General features: G+C 51.3%; 1 long non-coding RNA gene across 1 annotated transcript in view; it reads right to left on the bottom strand.

The window, feature by feature from the left end:
• Positions 1 to 3,586: 3,586 nt before the first annotated feature.
• The window catches only part of LOC142034291 (uncharacterized), a 108,973-nt gene continuing 91,592 nt past the window's right edge, over positions 3,587 to 20,967 (bottom strand). The window contains exon 3 of the long non-coding RNA XR_012651572.1: positions 3,587 to 4,046. This is a non-coding gene — a long non-coding RNA (uncharacterized LOC142034291). The remainder of the gene's footprint in view (positions 4,047 to 20,967) is intronic.

Raw genomic sequence — 20,967 nt, 5'->3', positions numbered from 1 at the left:
CTGACTTTGCAACGCAGGTCCACCACAGCTTGCCCTTTCCTTTTAAAATTTGTGGGGGGAAAAAAAATGGAGCTTTGGCATCTCAGCTGCAGACACGATCCCCCTGCCCTCCTGGAGGGTCACTTGTAGCACTAAGACTTCTCCAGAGCCTTTGTATCACCATGATGTTCCTGCTCAGTCATGGGGGCTATCTGCCCCCATATAGAAATAAAATAGAATAAAAGGGGTTTCATGGTTGCTTCATAGTTAAATTGCCTTTTTTCCCCCCAGAAGGTCCCTCGTAACAGCTCTCATTGCTAATATCTACGTCAAAAAAAAAAAAAATAGTCTCCCCTTTGACACTGAGGTGAGACACTAAAAACTTGTTATTTCAGAATGTCAGCCATGAAATGCGCTCTGTCGGGCTGACACATATTTTGAATGCATCGCTGATTGTCAATGCAGAAAACTGTCAAAGGCTATATGGCCTTTGAACAAGAAAACACTTTCATATACTACAGACTTGTTATTTTTCAAAACAGGCAAAGAATCTGGCTTTCTTAAGCCTGTACCAGTGACATACCAGGTTTGGTTCTGGAAGACTAAACTGCTTTTGAAAATATTTGTGCTTGCTAAAATAATATCAAAACTTTCAAACGCTTCTAGTGCTATCTAAAATTACGAGCATACGTTATATTTACATACTGGAAAACCTTATTCCCAAACCAAGATTCCCAAGTTTCAGTTGAAAGGGGTTGATCTCCACCTGACAGCTCAGCGCGGGAGGTGAGGTTCCTAGGACTGCACAGTTTATTTCTTCAGTGGACCTTTCCAACCCTGGTATTTTTTTTTTAATTGTGGACTACGGCGGAGCAAATGTGAGGGGCAGGGCTCTCCGGGGCGCTCCGTGGCAGGGGAGCTGCTGCTGAGGGGGAGGTGGGCTGCTCCGCGTCTCCCTGCCGAGGTGCGCGCTCGGAGAGGCTGCCCACCTCCCACAGCATCTCTGGCTCAAACCTCTTACCCCCGGGAAACGGGCAAGGGCTGGCGGAGGGTCCTCGACCTGGGAGGAGCCGGGAGGGAGCGCTGGGGGTCGTGGTGACAAAACTGAGAAGATTGGGGCAAAATGGTCCCGGCGGCGAAGAGAGGCCAGGAGGGGCTGGGGTAATCGGCAGGGCTGGTGGTGTTAAATGGGTGAAACACCCTGATGTTTTATTAAACAAGAAATTAGGAAACAAGGCGCCTCAGCCTGGTCCCCCCCGTACTTTTCCCACTTTGTTCCCCTTGCCCTTCCACCCCTTGTCTCGGCGTTCACCCTCTGCGGTACCGCAGCCCCAGGCGTGCGACGCGATCCCCCGCGCTGACACCGATGGTCTCATAATTGACTCAAGAATAATCTTATTACTCACGTTCCTGATAACTAACATCAGTACCCCAGCCCTGAAAGCCTACAAAGAGGAGTGTTTTGTTTGTGTTCTCCCTTCAGTACTTAACACTTCTTTTAGATTGTTTTAATTTAATTTTAACGTAATCTGATAAGAGCTGTAAAATTGTCAAAGAAATCTGTCTCCCTCTGTCTTATTAAATACACTTTGAATGAAATGATGGGTTTTTTTCCCCAATAGCTGCCAAACGAAAGTATCTCTTGATTCAAATGCAGGGATTGATGTGCACTAATCTTAACAGCTTTACACACTCTCTTTAATTTCGGGAGGAAACCATGTGTGCCTTTAGCATCCTGCTTTCCTCTGGAGATGTAGCAGTACCCCGGAAGGTGCAGAATCCACCTCCCTGTGATGAGCATCTGGCCGCAGGGTGCCCACCTGCGGGAGGAAGAAGGGAGGAGAGAAAGAGAAGAAAGTGAAAAAGAATATGTCTTTGTAGGGGAAAAAAAGGGGGCGAGGGACTGACAACGCATGCCTCCAGCGACAGCCTGTGTTGCTCTCCTCCAGTGGAAGGCTCGGGGGCCAAGCTGTCACCCCGTGTCCCCACGCTTAAGGACATCACCTCGCTGCGCCCAGCAGCAGGTCTGTGGTGGTTTGCAGGGCACCTTCCCTGCTGCCAGAGCCCGACGGATTCTGCGGCCCCGCGCAAGGGGCTGGTCCAGCCTGAAGCTGCGTCCGCGGATGGACCCACTGCCCGCAGTGGAGTGGGCTCACGCCGCGGGAGGGAAGCTGGAGTTAAAACTCCTGCGTTTCTGCCGCTTCTACTACTGGGATCTTCCCAAACAGCTCTGGCGAAGTTTCTTCTGCCCTGCTTATCTCTGAGCTGCTCCATGCTTTTTCTTCCCAGGTGCCACCAATCAATCATCTGTCCATCTGAGCCTTGGCCTCGCCGCTCTCACCCATTGCCGGCCCTTGGCTGCAGCCATCAGAGATGGCTGTCACGGGGTTTGCCCGTTTTCCTGAGCGAAAGACCCGTGCACGGTATGTCCCTGCTGCGAACTGTCTGCCACAGCCTCTGATCTGAAGCCAGAAAAGGGAGGGGATGCCACTTGGTCCCAGAAAGACGGGAGACTCTTTATATAAAGCAGAAATTGTCGGTGTCCTCGTGTAGGGTGTCTTGGGACAAAGCCTCCCCACAATAGCTTCTGCATAACTGCACCCCCCCCGCACTGCTGCCCTAACAATAATGATGAGCTTTTACAGATTAAGGGCCCTCTCTGATTTTAGCTGAGTTTCACTTAACGTGAGAAATACAAACATTGGTCTGGATTAGAAGAAACCAAATCATGACTTCAAAAGCATTAAAGAGAAATCATTGAATAAAAACAAAAGGGGCGCTTAGCTGCAAGCACCGACGTATACAGCAGGCACGCGAATGAGAAATATGAGAGAGCCTGAACATTTCATTGCCACCATTTTGCTATTTCTGCTGAAACACAGCAGGCTGGGGTTTGTGCGTGGCTTCTCTGGAAAGGGATTTGCAGAAACACAGACTGTGATGTACTGAAAAGAGGTTTTTCCTCTCTGCACTGATGTGATTTCTGAGAGCGACTGTACATTTAGCTAGAGCTTGCCCACAAGTCAGGACAGAACTGAATACATTTTCTTTTCTTTTTTTTTCTTCTTTTTTTTCTTTTTTTTTTGTTTTCAATTAGATTAATAATACATACCCTGGTAGCTATGTAAAAGACAAACCAAAAAATTTACATAATGCCCATATAAGTCTTTTTGTTAATGAATCAAGTCCCAAATGAAGAGCACTAATAATACATTAGTAATCAAAGAGCAAATAGCAGCAGTGAACATATCTCAGCAGAGCAGTTGTGTGGATCCATTTCTGACTGTCAGTGTCAATGCATGGAAATAGTAATTAACATGTTGAATTTCATGTTTAAATTTTAATAAATTTAAATGTAATAAAATGCTTTTATTAAATGTTACAGTTCCTTGAAACCTATTATTACTCGTTTCTGATGCATAAATAGAAAATACTTTGTCTTACTGAAGAAGGTGGGTTTTGCTGTCAACAGGACAGGTGAAATGAGTTCCTCCCGCAAGAACTTGTTAACACAGAAGCCAATGATAATGGCTGATTAAGTAAAAATCTTAAGAACAAGACTAGAGCATTTAAAACTATATAATGTTTATTAAGAATGTAAGGGCCTTACCCAAAGCCTATTGACATAATTGAAAAGTCTCTAGTAATTGTCAATGAATTTTGAATTAATCCTGGAGAATTTAGATACAAGCACATGCCATTGTTTACAGCTCTGTGTTGTTAATGAGCAACAGGAATGCTGTGGCACAGGGAGGGGACCAGTTCAGAGAAGGTTTGCCGAGAAGCGTCCCTCCTCTCCAGCCACCTCCAAGTGCTTTTCGAGTCGCCTAAGCAGCATATGAGGCTCCAAGACCAGAAGGGATCAGGTGTGACCTGACTCAGGCTTTTCCAAGGCCAAGGATCTGCAGAGGATGTCTGGGAGATTGCGGGTCTCTCTGCTTTCCCAATAATTCAAAGTCACTTCTGTTTCTGAGATGTAGACACGAGGAATTAACCAGTCTCCATTTAAGTGTCTGCTGTTGTCTGAAGAGGAAAGAGGAGATTGACGGTGTTGAGTTTCCCCGTCCCTGGAGAAATGAGAACTGAATTTAGGTTTTCTGAGATGCGAGACAAGAGGCTGAATTTGAATGAGACCACTCACGGCAGACCGTCAAAAGGCTCGATTCCTGTCTTCTCTGAAATCATCTGTGCCTTACGCTCCGGAGTGCCCTGCACAACCACTGCTTTAATTTCTGTTGCTCAATCTGAAACAGTCCTGATGTATTTCTGTGCGGGAAAGACTATTTTGTGCTATTTTGGATCATCACGGCATGTCTTGTTCAGGCCCGCAGTAATCAAAAGGGAAGCGGGAAGAAGACGATGGCTCACAAGTATGTAGCCCAAATCAATCCCACAACTGCCCGTTTGGGATCCACAGCAGGGAGCGTTACTCCGCTGTGCAGGCTGCAGCTCGACCCAACGCGCTGTAGCCCGGTGCGAGGCAGAGCCTGCCGCGCATCGCAGACCACCGCCACCGAGAGTTCAACTTAGTTACAAATCATGGGATGGAGAACATCCATCGCGGGGTTCAAATCTGCCTCCGCCAAACTCGCCAAATGAATGAACGCCTCTTGGTGTGCCCCAGTGCCTCACTGCCGGCTCTGCACCCGCGCCTGAAGCGCACAGCCGTGCGTTCGTGATGCTGCAGCGAGCCTACAGAGGAAAAGGGGAGATTTTGCACCCAAACATTTTCCTAGCCACTACAGTGGCCTACCTCGCCTTCAACATGTGGCCCTTTGCACCAAGTTGAGATTGTGCCGTGTTTTTGCCAGGATCCTCCTTCTGGAGAACAGCAGCTTCATGGCCACGTTATTCCCAGCTCCCCATCCACCATCCATTCCCCATCGCCAACGAGTGAGGCAGGCAGCGCGACCACGGGTTGGCCAGTCGGCTCCCATCTTTCTTGGTCTTAACACTGCTGCTGCTGCTTTAAAGGACAGAGATCTATCAGGCCCTTTCATTAGTATTTTAACAAATGAGTGGAGTAATCTCACGTACTGACTGAAATACTGAAAAGTTTTTCCTCTACAAGTCGTGAAAAATTAAAGGGAAAATATAAAATAACTGGGAAATTCTTTTAACTGAATTAGATAATGTTGTCCTTTTAGCACCACATTTTGTAGCGATCTGTTTTGAAGAGTTGCTTTCTGCGTTGACAGGGACAAGGCATGTAGACAAGGTAAAAAGCCTGGAAGATCCAAAACCCCAGACTCAAAGGGAGAGCGTCTGGCCTATTGTCTGTTTTGATTAATGAAGCCTTTTGCATAGTGAGATAATATGATGTTTACTGAGCAGGGAATGCTGCTGCGCAGCAGAAATATCAGAAGTATGAATAATATTCAATACGATAACGACATCAATAAGCTAATCTATGTATTACTGGAGTCTGCTCAAAAATGCCTCAAATGATATTTGTTTATTTCATAATTGTCAGCCACTTTGATGCACTTGTCGTCAGGTTCAACAAGTGCTCCAAGCTACAAGGGTTTGAAACAAAGGGAAGCACTTGGGCGAGCCTTGCAGTTTAGTGCTGTTTGGGGCAAGGGAAATAAGATCCAACGGCTGTTCCTAACGACGGCATGGGCAGCGAGATGCTGCTCTTTAGACGGACACTGACAAACATAGAGTCTCCTGAGAATCCCTCACTACCGTAAACTAAAATATTTAAACTCCGTTAAAGACCTTTGTATTTCAGCATGAATGTTTGCAAGTGACTCTACAACAAGAGCGAGCAAATCGGCAAAACGGCAGTGGCAGCATATGTGGAAAATAAACGTGTTCCCCCTGAGCTAGAATCATGTGTAAACCTGAACTAATTTCTGGTCGCAGTGTGGTTGCTGTCTCCATTTTATTTTTACTTCTGCCTGAGGTTTGGAGCCGAACATCTGGACCCTACGAAGTGCTGGAGAAGCCAGCTTGTTTTTCAGCAAGCGCTATCTGCAGAGCCAGGCCAAATTTCACGTGGGGTGATAACTATACGCTGCTTCTCTGAACTCTCTCTTTCTTTGAAATCCAGTTTCAAGTGGAGACGGTATGTCTCACTTCCTGTCCCAAACCACCGTGCTGTTTTTTCTGTCATTTATTAAGCATTTTCCTCCCTGTCCTGTGCAAAAGATTGTCCTGGTGATGAATGAAGGGATCCATAGATACACACCGTTCACTCATTTGAAAAGCAGAAGAACAAGCATAAGACTATTAAATTAATTACACTGTGTCTGCTCGGCACCGCCGGGCTCTGCGCTCCTTTAGTACACGCGACAGTAAAGAATCGTGCCAAACACAAATAGGAACCTGAAGCAGAAGCTGGCGAAAAGGCTTGAGAAGAGATGGAAAATATTCCAACAGTGCATTTAGATAGTGCTCGAAAATTCGATTCGGCTCTGCTTTCGACGGAGCACCGATGTCAGCTGGGTGGGCAGGTGGGACCGTAAAGGTCTGGGCTGACCTAGAGGCTCAAGGGCCGCAATGTTTGACCGTTTGCAGCCGCACATCCCATCCGCGGGCCTCGGGGTGTCCTGTTCCCATCAGGAGCGGACCAGACCCTGGGGGGGGGGCGTGGGCATCCCAACGCGGCTCTGGGCATTCGCCTCCAGCCGCTCCCCCCCGTGTCCGTGTCCCCCCGTTGTGCAGCAGTGCCGTGCCCGGAGTAACTTCGCCTGTTCCACATCGGAGGGCAAGTTCTTGCCCCCCCCCCCCGAGCAGCACAGACAATTGCAACCATCCAGTAAACTTTTTAACGAGCACGCCTTTATTCTCGCTCAATTAATACACTTCGCTCGCCTTTTTTTTTTTTTTTTTCTTCCCCCAGAAGTGCATTTATTTGCTGCGCCCCGAAGTGCCCGGGGACGCGCTGCCAGCCCGCCCGGCGCTGCCGTCAACGCCCGACCCTTTAATAGCAATTCCGCAGCAATTATCCGAGGCCAGGGTGAAATCCGGGCTCGCCGCACCGCCCCGGGGGCCGGGGCCACACCGAGCCCCCCGCCCCCGCCAGCCTGGGCGAAGTGGTTTACAAAGAAAGAAGGGCGGGGGGGGGGGGGGGAGAGAAGAGAAAAAAAGAAAAAAAAAAAATCAAGCAACCCAACCCCCCCCCCCCCCCGCTCCAAGCAAGGAACCGGAGGAGAATCCCCCGCACCCGGCGGGCGAAGTCGCCGGTGCCGTTTTCGGGAGCCGCTGCAGAACGCCCCCCCCCCCCGCGTTCTCACCCCGGCTCCTGAGGGCTCTCGGGGTGATGTCGAGCCCCGCCGTTGCAGCGGCGACCACCGAACAACCGGCGAGCCCTGCAGCCGCCTGGCAGCCGCCGGAGGCCACCGGAGCGGGCGAGCGGTGCCCGCCGCGGGCCCGGCCGGGCTCGGCGAGCCCCTGCCCCGGCGGGAGCGGACTCAGGTAGGTCCCGCTCGCTTCGCCCCTTCCTCCTGCTTACCGCCTTCATAGCTCTTTTTTGTTTTTCTTCCCCCGTCGTTTCCCCCGAGTGATTTAATTCTGGCGATTTTATCATTTCGGCAGCGCGGGTACGTAACGCCCCGCGAAAGGGAGGCTCGCTCCCCTTGGAAAACCGGGGTATTTCACACATCGGGGGCGCAGCGCCGTTCCGGGAGAGCGTTGCCAAACGCTGCGCCCATTCGGGCTCATCCCCGCTGCTTTTCCAGCGCCGCCGGGTGAACGGGACCGACCACGACCCTCAGTAACGGAGGGCAGCGGCTGGCTGGCTGTGTGCTGCGGGGCTTGAAACCGGGGTGGGTGCCAGGGCAGCGGGGGGTCAGAGCACCCCCAAAGCTGCTCCGCGGGGCGGGGAGGGGGGGAACACGCCCGACAGGCTGGGCTTTCGGGGGGAAACCATGGCGGATCGGTAACCGGCCCGGGTTTCTTTTCCCAGCCCCACGCGAGGGGGGGATCGCGGCTCCCCGCGCCTCCCCGCCGCGGTGCTTCGCCGGCTGCCCCGCGGGCAGGAGCATCGGGGAGGGCTCGGCGCGGGGGCGGGCAGCCCTGCCAATTCCTGCCTGAACACCCCCCCCCCCTTCTGCAAACCCGCGGCCAGCACCTCGGTCTGGCGCGGGGCGCATCCCGCCGAAGGGAACGGGCTCGGGCACCGGCGCGTCTGTTCATCGGAGCGGCTTCTCCCGTTCCCCCGAGGTGTCCCCGTCCCCCCCCCCGGCAGGGTCCTGCCGCCCTCCTTACCTGGGCTCCGGCGCGGCGGCTCCTCCGCAGCGAGATGCCGCCGCCGAGAACGGCGTCAGCCCCCCCCCCCCGGCCTCCCCCCCACTCCCCCGGCAGGCACCAGCCCCGGTCGGCCCCCGCCGTGCCCGGTACCGCCGGGAAACCGCGGCTGCGCCGAGGAGAGGGAAAGCGGCGAAGAGTCGGGGGTTTCCCCCGAAGCCCTCCTGCAAAGACCGGGCGGGGGGTGGTAGTGTTGGGGGTGCTGCCCCCCCCCCCGGCTCCGGCCTGGGGACCCCCCTGCCTTCCCCTGCCCTGCCCGCCGGGCTGTGCGGGCGGCCGGGCTGGGCCGCAGCGGCCGGGACCCCGCCGGGCCGGGGCGGAGATCCCGTCCTGCCTCCCGGTATCGATTTCAGCCCGGCGCTGATAGCATTTAGGCCAGGATTGGGGTATAATGGAAATATCATCAGGAGACAATTACCTTTTCAGAGCATTCACTTCTCCTCCCAGACACTGTTATTTGAGAAATAGGATCATTTGATTTCATATTGCACTAAATAACACCCAGCCGTCTCAAATTGCCAGCTTCTTAAAAGCCACCCATTGGAATAAATTGCAGAGCGACTCTTTTGGCTCTGGCTTCTTTTTTTTTTTTTTTTCTTTTTCCCCCTCCTTTTCTCTTCTTCCCCCCTCCCTCCTTCTCCTCCTTTGCAGAACAATATCCCGGGAACGGGAATACGCCGGGACGAGAGCGGCCGCGGCCCGGTGCCGGCGCCGAAGCGGCGCTCAGCAAAGCGCCGGCTCCCTCAATGGGCGCTTGAGCCGCTAAACCCGACCTGCGCGGGTTTTGCTCGTGTTTTTCTCCCCCCCCCCCCCCGCCTTTTTTTTTTTTTTTCCGTTTTTTTCCCCCTTTGAAAGCAAGGTTCTCCGCCCGGGTCCCGCGGATGCCGAGGGGCGATGTGCCTTTAAGGCCGCCCGCGCGCGCCGGCTCCTCCGGTCATCGCGGGCTTCATTATATCGGTATTAATGTCATCCGCGGATTACTAATTAGATTTGCGGGGTAAATGAAATTACCCGAAGGGGCTGGGTGGGAGGGGGAGCGGAGTCTCCCGGCGCTTCCCGGGATTTACGGAGGGGGGGGGGGGGGGGGAAAAAAGGAGGAAAAAAAATAATCATCCTATCATCCTTTTATTCCCCCCCCCTTTTTATTTTTGTCCCCCTTTCCCCCCCTTCCCCCCCCCGGGCAGGCCGCCCCGAGCCCCGCGGCGGGGCTGGGACTCGCGTCCTAATCGTGTTCTCCTCCGACAGACACTAATCAAGTAATTTCCCAATCCCAGCCCCATCAAATTGCTCTTTAGCTGTTGAACTGTGGAGTTTTGCTCCTCTTTTCTCATGCTAATCAAGCCCATTCAGCATCTCTCTGTGAGGCTATTTGTAGTGGAATAAATCTCCTTGTTTGCCTGCTGCATGATTAATTGATATTGTTGTATGGCTTTTGTTTGGGCTGCGGGAGAGCTGAAAGGCAGTGCATATTGGATGTGACGAAAGGAGCTTGAAACATCATTTCGCTGCTGAGGTCTTTCAGAGGTCGAGGGATAGACCGATCGCATTATTCATCCTATTTATTTATCCTTATTAGAAAATATGATGAAAGAATAAGGCCCGGAGTCTTTTTTAAACATTGACTAAACAGAGCATACACAACCCCAATTAAAAAAAAGTACCCAAGATGAGGCCTTTTCTCCATATTAGAAAAATAGCTCTTTTTAACGAGGACCAATTAAATCGTACTTCATTTTACCTGGGATCTCACAATAGACTTGACAACAAATTGCCTTTCTTCTTCACTGTTAATTACTGGCGGAATCAGCCACGCTCCCAGCGGTGTGGAACCCTCCCCAGATAAGCCACCCAAAACCCCGGCATCACCCGGCAGCGGCAGAGCCAGGGACTCCTTCCCGCCCCCAACCCCACCAAAATCCACCCGGGATCAGCGTAGGCCTCCAGTTGTCTCCCGCTCCAACCCGAGGCGGCATGGGACGAGTTGGGCCCCCCCCCCCGTCCCCTCCTACTGAAGCATGTGGAGCTATTTCAGCCTGGCCCTGGCCTCCATTCCCAGGCCTCCCCCCCACCCCCCCGCTATTTTAAAAACTGCGTCCGGACTCCCAGGGGACATCAGTGCAACCAGGAGATTCAATTAAATAATCCCAGTCCTTTGCTTCTCCCACAAATGGCTTTTTTCCTCCCCCAAATATTTCCTTTTCCAAGTTCCTTTTCAAAAAGGAAAAAAAAAAAGAAACAAAACCCCAAACTGAAGACAACAGGAAAAAAAGAAGGGGGGGGGGAAGAAAAGAAAGAAACTGTTCTCCTTTCTTTTCCCTGTATGCAGGGTAATTGATAGGCTCTATCAGAGGTCAGGATTTGCATAAGAATTAAGAGCAGTAAATTAATTTAATATTCCATGCACATCTCCAATTATTCCTGCAGACCTTTGTCTCCACGGCTGGCAGAGAGAAGGTTCAGCTGCTCTTCAACCAAACAACATCTGTGCAGTTAATAATTTGATAAACAGCTCATACAAATAGTTTCTGAATTATCTGCCAACCCAATGACTATTCAGTTTTGAAACACTTGGCAAGGCCTGCGACGTGCGGTCAGGGCTTTGCAGCCTTGTTCCAGTGATTTAGCTGCCCGGGCAGACATTTTCCCTCCTTATCTCTTAAATATAATCATCTACGTGCAACAAAAAACCATCAATAACAATATGTAAAATAAGTAATTACCAGTAATTAATAAAAGCCCCCCCCATCCCCACTGCAGATGAGGTGCAGGGGTGCCAGGGTGCGGGAGGGGGCCGCAGCCCACCCGGCTGGAGAGGCTCACGCGCGCTGAGCAAACAGCCTGGTGCGTGCTGGGGCTGCCGCCGGGCTGGGGTCCTCCCCCCGCACCTCCAGGTCTTCATCTCTGGTCGATCTTTCTAAGGTTTTGTGGTTAGCGTGGGTGCCTGCACAAACGGCAGGTGAATAGCTCTTGCCGGGTGTCGGCATGGGCCCCTTCCCCGGCTGCAGGATTTGCAGCCCCTTGGCTGCTTTCTTTCCTACACCGCAAACTGAAAAGGGGACAGGTTTCTCTGGAAGTCCTGGCTGTCCCCCCTGCCCGGGTCTCAAAGGAGGAATGGCTGAAGGTAGCCCTGTGAAATCCAAATTTCAGCCTGAGGAGGGCAGCCCGATTTTCACCCACCGATTTCCAGGGGAAAGCCAATCTTTTACAAAATTCAGGCAGCTCCTTCATCCATCCCAGCATGCATGTAGAGGTCCAACTCCATGTTGGCCAACCACTATGTCTTCCCATATAGCCCACGGTGATGAATCAAACTGCTGCGATAGCGCTAGACTCGCCTGATTTATTTTTAAATGCACGTATTTGATGCACAACCAAGAACAATAATTACAGGGGTAATACCCAAACACCGCTCCGCTCTCTGCGGCGTAATCGGGACGATAACCTTGCGCAGACACAGACAGCCCTCACTAATTTCCTCTTCTGCATGGCTTGTACTTTTAGCGTTGCTTCTGGTACCTACTAATAAACATGAGTGAATATGTGTAGAAAGAGAAGGATTTACATAGATATTGGGAACCCACTTGTGAGCTCGGATCCAGCGAAACTGCGTGGCTAATGAAGATGAATGGAAGGGCTAATTTGTTCCAGTGTATTGCAATCTGCTGCCTTCGTTTGCAGCAGGAGCAGAGCGGGCTGAAGAGTGGGTGCCGGCCGCCCGGCAGGATCCTTCCTGCCTGACCGCTGGTCTTTTAAACAAACTGACCTCCCAGCACAGCGGCTGTGCTGTATTTCAGATTGCTGTTCCAGTGCCTGCATTCATGGAGCTAAACTGAATGTACAGAACAATTCCTTTTTCTGGTTAATCATAGAATCATAGAATTGTTTAGGCTGGAAAAGACCTTTAAGATTATAGAGTTCAACTGTTAACCTAGCACTGCCGAGTCCACCACTAAACCATGTCCTAAGTGCCACATCTACCTGTCTTTTAAATACCTCCAGGGGTGGTGATTCGACCACTTCCCTGGGCAGCCTGTTCCAGTGCTTGACAACCCTTTCGGTGAAGAAATTTTTCCTGATATCCAATCGAAACCTCCCCTGCTACAACTTGAGGCCATTTCTTCTTGTTCTATCGCTTGTTACTTGAGAGAAGAGACCAGCACCCACCTCACTGCAACCTCCTTTCAGGTAGTTGTAAAGAGCGATAGGGTCTCCCCTCAGCCTCCTTTTCTCTAGGTTAAACAGCACCAGCTCCCTCAGCCGCTCCTCATAAGACTTGTGCTCCAGGCCCCTCACCAACTTGGTTGCCCTTCTCTGGACACGCTCCAGCACCTCCATGTCTTTCCTGTAGCGAGGGGCCCAAAACTGAACACAGGATTCGAGGTACAGCCTCACCAGTGCCGAGTACAGGGGGACGATCACCTCCCTGCTCCTGCTGGCCACGCTATTTCTGACACAGGCCAGGATGCCGTTGGCCGCCTTGGCCACCTGGGCACACTGCTGGCTCACATTCAGCCGGCTGTCAACCAGCACCCCCAGGTCCTTTTCCACAGGGCAGCTTTCCAGCCACTCTTCCCCAAGCCTGTAGCACTGCATGGGGTTGCTGTGACCAAAATGCAGAACCAGGCACTTGGCCTTGTTGAACCTCATACGACTGGCCTTGGCGAACCTCATACGACTGGCCTTGGCTCGTCGATCCAGCCTGTCCAGATCCCCCTGTAGAGCCTTCCTACCCTCGAGCAGATCAACCCTGCCTCCCAACTTGGTGACATCTGCAAACTTACTGAGGGTGCACTCGATCCCCTCATCCAGATCACTGACAGAGATATTAAACAGAACAGGCCCCAATACTGAGCCCCGGGGAACACCACTTGTGACCTGCTGCCAACTGGATTTAGCTCTGTTCACCACAACTCTTTGGGCCCGGCCATCCAGCCCGTTTTTTACCCAGCAAAGAGTACGCCCATCCAAGCCAGGAGCAGCCAGACTCCAGGAGAATGCTGTGGGAAATGGTGTCAAAGGCTTTACTAAAGTCTAGGTAGACAACATGCACAGCTCCTCCCTCGTCCACTAAGTGGGTCACCTTGTTATAGAAGGAGATCAGGTTAGTCAAGCAGGACCTGCCTTTCATAAACCCACGCTGGCTGCGCCCGATCATCTGGTTGTCCTGTATGTGCCGTGTGATGGCACTCAGGATGATCTGCTCCTTCCGGCCCTTCTTGTAGATAGGCGTCACATTTGCTAACCTTCAGTCAACTGGGACCTCCCCAGTTAGGCAGAACTGCTGATAAATAATGGGAAGTGGCTTGGTGAGCACCTCCACCAGCTCCCTCAGTACCCTTGGATCCCATCTGGCCTTGTAGACTTCTGTGTGTCTGAGTTGTGTAGCAGGTCACTAAGCATTTCCCCTTGGATTATGGGGGCTTCATTCTGCTCCCCATCCCTGTCCTCCAGCTCAGTGGGCTGGCTACCCAGAGAACAACTGGTTTTACTATTAGAGACTGTGGCAAAGAAGGCACTAAGTACCTCAGCTTTTTCCTCAGCCTTTGTCACTGTTTCCCCCCACATCCAATAAGGGATGGAGATTCTCCTTAGCCCTCCTTTTGTTGGTAATATATTTACAGAAACATTTTTTATTGTCTTTTATGCCAGTAGCCAGATTAAGTTCTATTTGGGCTTTGGCCCTTCTAATTTTCTCCCTGCATAAACTCACGATATCCTTGTAGTCCTCCTGAGTGGCCTGCCCCTTCTTCCAAAGGTCAAAAACTTTTCCCGAGTTCTAGCCTAAGTTCTCTGTTCAGCCAGGCTGGACTTCTTCCCTGCCGGCTCATCTTGCGGCACATGGGGATGGTTTGCTCCTGTGCCTTGAAGATTTCCTTCTTGAAGAACGTCCAGCCTTCCTGGACTCCTTTGCCCTTCAGGACTGCCTCCCAAGGGACTCTGTCAACCAGGCTCCTAAACAGGCCAAAGTCTGCCCTCAGGGAGTACAAGGTAGCAGTTCTGCTTACCCCCCTCCTTACTTCTCCAAGAATCGAAAACTCATCATTTCGTGATCGCTGTGCCCAAGACGGCCTCCAACCATCCCATCACCCACAAGTCCTTCTCTGTTTGCAAACAACAGGTCCAGCGGGATGCCTTCCCTTGTTGGCTCACTCACCAGCTGTGTCAGGATGGTCTCTTCCACATGCTCCAGAAACCTCTGAGACTGTTCCCTCTCCACTGCACTGTATTTCCAGCAGACATCTGGTAACTTGAAGTCCCCCATGAGAACAAGGGCTAGTGATCATGAGACTTCTCCCAGCTGCTTATAGAATATTTCATCTGCCTCTTCATCCTGGTTGGGCGGTCTATAACAGACTCCCACAATGATATCTGCCTTGTTGGCCTTCCCCCTGATTCTTACCCATAAACACTCAACCCCATCGTCACCATCATTAACCTCTAGACAATCAAAACACCCCCTAACATACAGGACTACCTCACCACCTCTCCTTCCTTGCCCATCCCTTCCGAAGGGTTTATAGCCACCCATTGCAGCACTCCAGCTGTGCAAGTCATCCCACCGTGTTTCCGTGGTGGCAACTATATCATAGTTTTCCAGCTGCACAGTGGCTTCCAGCTCCTCCTGTTTGTTGCCTGTGCTGTGTGCATTGGTGTAGATGCACTGCAGCTGGGCTATTGATCCCGCCACCTTTTTGGGGGAGAAGCCATAATTCCTACGTGAACATTCTCAGGCGCTTCCGTCATTTCTAACACATCATTAACCCTTGTGTCTTTGCTGCCGCATGGATCTCCATCCCCTACCTCCACTGAGACAGCAGACCGAAGGACCTCGCTAGCACACCATCCCTCAAACATTGGTGTGCTGCCCCCAGGCTTATCTCTAGTGAGCCTGGTTTTATCCCTTTCCCCCTTCAAATCTAGATTAAAGCTCTTTCAGTAAGCCCTGCTAACTCCTGTGCAAAGATCGTTTTCCCCCTTTGAGGCAGGTGTACCTCCGCCTGTTGCCAGCAAGCCTGGCGTCATGTAAACCATGATCAAAACCCCCCAAATTCTGCCGGTGACAGCCTGGCAAAAGTGCTGGAAGCAATGGAAAACTACACCAAAGTTCTGAGTAGGCTTGATAAGAAGTGCTAGGCTCAGTGTCCTTGCACTCTAATGAGAGTACCTAGCATTGATCTTTAAATGCTGCAAACAACATTCCTCAGCGCAGAGGTCTAAATACTCGGCTGCACAACGGGGCCACGGCAAGCGTGGTGCTCCCCGGACGGCGCTGCAAGGACATCGCGCCAGGGGAGCATGGCAATTAGAGCTGGGTGATTACTGCCCCAAACCCATGTGTGTTCATCCAAGGTGCATTTGCTCAGGGAAAAGTCGCACTTCGCACACCTCGTGAGTTTGCTTTTTGGCCACATGCTGACGAAGGGGACCGTCTCCTGGGGTGGGTCACAGGGACCACGTTTCCAGCTCGTGCTTCAGGATTTTTACGTAGGGTGAGAAGCTGCAGGACACAGCCAGGGAACGCTGTTTCCAAACCTCTCCTCAGAGCTATGTATAATTATATTTGCCAGACAAGTAACTGACCTTGTCCTTTGTCCCTGCCCGGGACTGTATGTCCAATTACTCTGCTGGAGTGCAATAAGAAGGAAAATTAAATTTGCACGCCGGGTGCCGCTAATAAATCCGGTGGCTACCTCATTTTTCCACTAACGAGCCTCCTGGCGAGTCCACCACAGGGTAGTGCTCTGGCATCTCCTGGTGTTGTTCAGCTTCTCCCCTCTGCTCCCCCAGCCCTGAGGGAAGCCCTGTCTCACCATCAATCAAAGCTACAGCACCCGGTCCCGAAAACACCTCCACGCTGCCTGCCCCGAGCACCCAGCGGGTGCTGCCTGCGCAGGGTGGGCGCCTGGCCGCGACGTGCTGCAAGCAGAGCTCTGAACGCTGGGCTGCTTTTCAAGTCGCTTGCAGTCAGCGGTGTGTCTGAGGAAGCTGCAGCTGGCCTGTGGGCATGGGAACGATCAGAGAGGCCATGCCAACGGATGGAAATTCAGCCCAGCAGGACAGCGGCAGAGCCGGCGGCCTCAGACAGCTCCCCTCGCCGTCACACGCTGCTGCTCGACTGCCTCGAGTCGCTGTGCACCGCTGGTTCTTACGAGCCCTTGTCTATGTAATATTCCACAGCTTTTGACAGCAGTTGGGGTAGCGGGGAGAGGCCAAAACCAGCCTAAGCACTGCAGGAGGCACTGCTGAGTTCTGAAAGGGCAAAATACTGCTGAAGGTGGGACGCGAGGGGCTGCAAACTCGCCAGTTCAGACCCTGCAGAAGGCACCTGTGTGCAACAGGGGAGACGGCCCCACCTGGGCAGTGGGGCAATGCCACGACTCCCGCAGCACCCGCAGGCACGCTCAGTTTAGGTGTGACCTTGAATTACGTATGTGAGAAGTTGCAAAGAGTTCCCCTGGTGATGCCACTGCTTCTTACTTCCTTCAGGCATTAAGCGTCACTCCAAAATTAATAAAAAGTTGATTTTAAAAAGATTATGAAGTTCTTCAGGCTAAAAGGAAAGGTTAATGCTCCTCTCCATAGTCATGCATCTTCCACGTTTGCTGTCATAAAGAGGAGCTGATTTTTCTCTCTCTTTTAAAGAGAAAATTTACATGATGAATAGGAATCCAGAAATAGTGACATAAACAGAAATGAAAGGATCAAGTGCCAAACTTGGGCGGATGTCTGGGGCTTGGCAAACCACTGCAGGCTTATCCCAGCACAAATAAAGCCGGACTCAACGTGACACTCGCCAGTTGTGTGGGACAGGCCAAATAGTGAATTACCTGGTACCTCACCGGAGTGAGGGAGATCCCAGCGACATAGTGGAGACCCCGCACTGAGATTCAGCGGTCGCAGACTCAATTCCTGCTGTTGACAACCCACGCTGGGGCACAGTGTTACCCGGCTGCCGCGCTGGATTCAGCAGCGTCGCACCAGCATCAACCCCAAGGCTCACTGTGGTGAATCAGCCCCTTGAATATGCAACACCTGCAGCTTCAGGGCTGCTCAGACCCAGGGATTTGCTAGTAAATGGATGCTTTTTTTCTCCTTTCCAAAATTCAGATTCAGATCAATGCACTGTGCTGTCTCCAGAGCCTGAGACTGTTCTGACCTGAGACTATGTTTTACCCCAGTTCTAATTAAAAAAAACACATGCAAACCCAGTTTTTATTTTGGAAGCTAAACGGACTGCTTTAAGAAATTCAAATCCCCCTTCTACAGCCCCCAAACCCGAACACTCCGTGTTGTGAGGAGGGAACCGGACCCCTAGCTGCTTTCTGTCGCCCCAGCAAGGGGCATCCCCCAGCTCCTTGTACACTTCTGATGGCACGGGGAGGGGTTTAAGGCAGCCTTGGGCCTGGCACAGCGGTTTTTAAAATCAGGAAGATGCAATGCTGGTTCTTGAGAGCCAGGATGCTGGAGACCCTGCATCCTCGCCACCGCCAGTTCACCCTTGAAGCTCTTAAGCCCCTTTGGTCCCTCAATTTAACCACAGCAAGAGGATTTCAACACTAACACTTGCCAAGCGGTGTTAGGCAACTTAATTAATGTTTGCAGAGCTTTGAGCAGATAGTGCTATACGTGCATAAATTTTGTCTTATTCCAGCCGGGCCACAAAACCCATGGAAATCCCGGCGCTGCCACATCAGCCGGATCCATGGCTGCATGGATGGACCACCTCTGCAAGGAGTTTCCTTCAGCATCTCAGGGGTGGTGCACCCTGGGCACCCATAGCCAGAGGACGGCAGTGATGCTCACGCTCCAGGAGCACAACTGGCCCCCCAGCTCCTCCAGAAACCCGTCTGAGAGGCACCAACATGCTGGCAGGCCCCCACATCTTCCTTTTTGGAGAGAATCGAACAGAAACCAACTTTGCTCTGCTGGTCAAATATGCTCCATCACAACTCTTGTACCATAGCTAATTCAAATAGGAAATACTTTTAAAGAAAACCAGCTGTAGATAGAAAATAAACAAGCTACCAAACAGGTTCAGGTGCTGTGGGATTTTTTTTTGTGGGTTTCTTTTTTTTTTTTAAAAAAAGTACAGTACTCATACCCTGTAAAGGCGGGATAGGATGCTGCAGGGACACACCGTGGGATCAGATACCACACACAACTCAACCATTCTGCACCAGCTCAAAAAAACAAAATCAATGTAAGTGTCACTGCGAGACTGGTTCAGGAGAGGCAAGCACCCAATGGCTCTTTTGCGTAGCTTTAAGTTCACTCTCAAGTATTTCCCCCAAACAGAGACAAATTTAAGCAAATGTTCATCTCATTTGTGTTTAAGGTATCGGACCTTACCCCAGGTGTCAGACCTCTGCCTGCTTCTGGTCCCACAGGTCCCTCCCGCACCCGCACTCCTCCTGTTTCACACGCGCATGAGTCCCTTCATATTCATTTCTGGTTGCACGTGGAAATCAAACGTCAGGAAAAATCATTTCCACCAGTGGAGAAGGGCAATTGTCTCCAGACTCCAGGCTTCACCCTGCGAGCGACTGGGCTGGGAGTGGCAGGAAAACACGGGCACCCCCTCTCCAAATGCAAAGCTGCTGCACTGGGAGAGTCCTCTGAGCCGTACTGCTGGCATCGCGTGCCATTTGCGCACCCATCCATAATCATCACCAAAGGCTGTTGGCAACCAGCAGCAGAGGCAGTGAAAAGCAAATCAAGTCTGTGCTGATGGGTGCACGTAAGCTGCTTTCTCAGTGCCACTTTTTGGAGCAATCTCTCTTTACAGACTTGCTAATCGAGTTGCTGTACCACTCTTTTTTTATTGAGCCATAGAAGTGTCTGTAATGAGAGATTAAAATAGTAGTTGTGCCCTGTGATTTACTTTTTAAATTCTTGTGTCTACGCGTGTGTAAACTACACCAAGTCACCCGGCTGTAGACCGAGGATAAATAATGCATCGCAATATATTAAGCGAATGAGAATGCAAACCACAGAAAAATATGTAGAAGAGGAAAATGCATTTGCTGGGTGGTAAGTTATTGGACCTTTAGAGGCAGGGAAAGGAGAGGCTGGGGGGGGGGTGGTTTCTCCTGCCTTCCCTCCTGCAAATAAATCACTGGCCTCGCGGTGCTTGCGCCTGAATAAAATATGACAGGTCTCTCTCGCAGGGCCGGCACGCGGCTCTGTAACAAGTCGCACCGCTCGCCATGCATACTGACTGCAAATTGGGTGGGTTATCAGACGCCGCCATAAAAAAACACCTCTTCCCCCAACTGATTATGAACCTCATGCATAGCAAATGACAGAGCAATAACGCTCGCATTGCCTGCAGCAGAGGTAAAAAAAAATAAAATATTTACAGACTGACAGGCTAATGGACACTTTCCCAAAGAGCGGTTAGAAAGAAGTAGTAAATGGGCCCGTGCTGATGCAGGGCAGCGGGCCCGGTCAGGGATCAAGACACACAGCACCATATCGGATAACATATAATTGGCAGGTCACATCCAAATGAGTGTAGTCATGCATCATCCGGAAGGCTTTTGCTGGTTATAAAGACACTTGTAAACAATTCAGCCGCTGAACATGGCAATAATATGTTGATCCGGCATGTAATGAGGTGTTCCTGGAATCAATAAACTAGTCATGAAGAGCAGGGAGCAAGGTCAGCGCCTGCCTTTTTGATGACCTTTCCTGGCTGGTAAGGACATCATATACTCTGAAGAGGACTTTTCTCATATTGCAGAAGGCGCCGAGTGTCAGAACTTCCATTCGCAGCAAGCAAATGAACAGCCGGGCTCTGCATGCTAATGAAGTCCAGGCTATTTTCCACCTTTTCATCTGCACATTATGCTCTTGACTTTGGAGAAGGTGGGAATTAGGTTGGACCCTCGTGTCAGGCTGCCTGATGGCTCGGCTCCGGAAAACTGGTAATTGAAGCTGATGACTGATGCGGAGGAGGCCTGAATTTGGAAATAAACAGTTTCAAGCACTGCATGTCATTTCTAGAGAGACTGCTGAGTGAATGGAAATGAGCTCTGTTTCTCCAATCTAATGCAGTTTCTCAGCAGGAAAAACACCGTCTTTGAGACAACAATGCCAGTCATTAAGATTTAAATGTTCTGGCGATAATGTAAGGAATAGCACCTGCCTTCGCAAACAGCACTTATGGAAATGCCGCCCCATGCCAGGGTCTGCGTTTAATCTCCAGCCCCCCAGCACCAGTCCTGGAGGAGTCGGGAAGCTCCAAATGCCAGTGGTGGAGAGGGCACGCACGGTGCTCGGCTGTCGCTAGCCGGGTCAAAACACCAGAAAAAACATCAGCGACACCGAAAGTGTGGTTGTGAAGAATCTGTAACTAAAACCAACGCTTACCGCGCTGCGTCTGCACCGTTTAATTGCTCTTCCCAAGCACATTTAGCAGAAAGCCTGCTGGCCTCGTCCTCCACTGCTGCTCACTGGGGTAGCCTTAATTCACGTCAGCCCAGCTGCCAGCCCCAGAAAGATGAAAAATGGAGTTTCTAGACAGGGCACTTAAAGGCCAGTATTTTCAGACTCAAATGCGAACGCTCTGCCATCCTAGCTGTTGGGGAAATAACATTAAAAATGTTATAAGCCCTTTCAAAATCCTACCTGGTGGTGTGAAACCGAGCAGAGCAACTTGTTTGCTGGGGCGCAGGCAGCCCCTCAGCCTCACAAAGGTTTTCAGGGCTTTGAAGTGCTGCTGCTGGGACATGA

Source organism: Buteo buteo, chromosome 9, assembly GCF_964188355.1.
Source record: "Buteo buteo chromosome 9, bButBut1.hap1.1, whole genome shotgun sequence".
NCBI classification, from domain to species: domain Eukaryota; kingdom Metazoa; phylum Chordata; class Aves; order Accipitriformes; family Accipitridae; genus Buteo; species Buteo buteo.
This window is presented reverse-complemented; position numbering and strand designations above follow the sequence as displayed.